The sequence below is a fragment of the Carcharhinus amblyrhynchos genome, chromosome 5 (genome assembly GCF_965287045.1).
Source record: "Carcharhinus amblyrhynchos chromosome 5, sCarAmb.v2.hapA, whole genome shotgun sequence".
Lineage (NCBI taxonomy): Eukaryota > Metazoa > Chordata > Chondrichthyes > Carcharhiniformes > Carcharhinidae > Carcharhinus > Carcharhinus amblyrhynchos.
Genome location: NC_137328.1, coordinates 20,944,469 through 20,946,965, shown reverse-complemented (window position 1 = coordinate 20,946,965; position 2,497 = coordinate 20,944,469). Strand labels below are relative to the sequence as shown.

Sequence of the window (2,497 nt, the reverse complement as noted above, 5' to 3'; positions counted from 1 at the left end):
GAATGTTTAAAATGATGGTTAGGACGGGCGGCCTGTCTTGTCCTGAATGGTGTGGAACTTGAGTGTTTTTGGGGCTGCACTCCTGAAGGCAAGAGGAGATTATTCCATCACCCTCCAGACTTAGTTGCCATAGACATTCCAGCCTCTGATCGGCTTTTTTAGCCACAGTATTTATATGGCTGGTCCAGTTCAGTTACTGGCCAATGGTATCTCTTGGATGTTGATAGTGAGAAATTTAACAATAGAACTGAATGTTAAGGAGGGATGGATAGATTCTCTCTTGTAAGATACAATCACTGCTTGGCACTTGTGTGGTGCAAATTCTTTCCCACTTTTCAGCCCAAGCCTGAATGTTGTCCGTTTCTTTCTGCCAGCAAATACAGGCTGCTCCAGTATCTGAGAAGCTACAAATTGGACTGAACACTGTGTATCCCCACTTCTGACTGTCTTGATGGAAGAAGGTCATTGATGAAATAGCTCAAGGTGGCTGGTCCTAAGACACCACAGTCAGGAACTCAGCAGCTGAAATAACAGGTCTTTGCAAATTACAACCATCTTCCCTGAGCATGGATCCAGCACAGGAGGAAGCTAAATGATCTCATGTTAGTTGACAAGATAAGTGAATTCACCTTTAAATGCCATCTCCGACCACCTTCGCTACTGGCCTCATCCACTGCTCATTTCATTACATTCCCATTACCCAACTTTCAAACAGGACTCAATGCTCCGTTCATATGCTTCATTTCATCTTCACACATTAGCCTTGTTGCAAGCCTAACATGCACAGCTTGCACTCACCGGCAACTATTTAATCATGATAGTTCATCACCCAAGACTATTGCATAACATTCATTTACACGCATCTGTATTGTTGCAGGAAAAGAGGGACACATTGCAGCAATCAGCAGCAAAGAACTAGAGGAGGAAAACCTTCATATTTGAACCCCAAAGGAGAAAACAATGCTGACCATCTTGAGAAGGTATGAGAAGGTATATCTAATCCTCCTTTTCCTATCCCCCGTCACCTTTATTCCACAATCTATTCTGACTGACAAGCTGCAGAGGTGTAAGCACACACTGCTTACCTTCTTCTTACCCATCTCCACAGCCCAACCCTTTTCTTTTTTGCATTACAGATACCCAAAAACTGAACTGAACTGAACTGAAGCCAGGCATTAGAGGATTGGAAATCAGAAAGTGAAAATTAAGAGCCACCAGCCCAAAGCCCAGGATAAGAGGCATGATATGTACTGGTGAGACACAAAAGTACAATGTACAGTGGTGGATAAGTTGGCAGAATGGTTGCCTGCCTAGTGCCAAATGAGCTACTCACTAGCAATTAGGAACATAGGAATAGGACTAAACCATTAGGTCCCTCGAGACTGCTTTGCTATTCCATAAGATCATGGCTGATCTATAGCCTATTTCCAAGTACCTGTCCTAGCCCATGTCCCTTGATATGCCTGCTTAACAAAAATCTGTTTATCTCAGACTTAAACCTAACAATTGAATTTACATCCATTGCCATTTGAAGAAGAGAGTTCCAAACCTCCACCACTTTCTGCATGTAGAAGTGTTTTCCAACACCTCTCCTGAATGGCTTGGCTCTGGTTTTTAGATTATGGCCCCTGATTCTAGAGCCTTCGACTAGTGGAAATAGTTTATCCTTGTTCACTCTGTCCCTTCCAAGTAAATATTTTGCAGACTAATTAAGGGCCATGACCGACCTCTGCTGACATTTAGCAGCTAGGGAGCAGACCGCTATGTGGAGAGACCACCTAGTGAAATCTGGATGCCTCCCAGCAGACTTTGGGTCCTCATTTTTGGGGCACTCCGTAGTGAATGACAATGACTGCCTGTGTAATAACTTCTCCACCTATAAACTGCAAACCACATGTTCCTGATTGTTAGACCCCACCTGCCTTGCCCCAGCATGGTTCTACATTAAAGGCAGATGTGAAGTCTATATTTTAAATGCAGATCTCCGAATTAAAGTAGAAGAATGCTTAAAGTTTTAAGTTTATTTATTAGTATCACAAGTAGGCTTACATTAACACTGCAATTCAGTTACTGTGAAAATCCCCCAGTTGTCACACTCTGGCACCATCACGCATAAACTGAGGGAGAATTTAGCATGGCCAATGCACCTAACCAGCACAACTTTTGGACTGTGGGAGGAAACCGGAGCACCTGGAGGAAATCCACACAGACATGGGGAGAACATGCAGACTCTGCACAGACGATGATCCAAGTCGGGAATCGAATCTAGGTCCCTGTAGCTGTGGGGCAGAAGTGCTAACCTGTGAAAAATCAGGGGATGAAGATGTGACATCTCCAATAGACATACAACATCCAATGGAATCGGAAAATTTCCTTTGGTTTCTTCAGTGTAGGAATATAAGTAGTTATGTTTAGTTGCGTGCTGCTGAGCATGAGTATAAACAACAAATGGCAGCTGTATTGCAAATCTGAGCTTAACCTACAGTTGCACCCATAA

General features: G+C 43.3%; 1 long non-coding RNA gene across 1 annotated transcript; it reads left to right on the top strand.

Moving 5' to 3' along the window:
- The first annotated feature begins 543 nt into the window (after window positions 1–543).
- LOC145343404 (uncharacterized) lies at window positions 544–1,215 on the top strand. The gene is made up of 3 exons (XR_013886702.1): window positions 544–602; window positions 878–980; window positions 1,137–1,215. It is a non-coding gene; the product is annotated as an uncharacterized LOC145343404 (long non-coding RNA).
- Window positions 1,216–2,497: the final 1,282 nt, after the last annotated feature.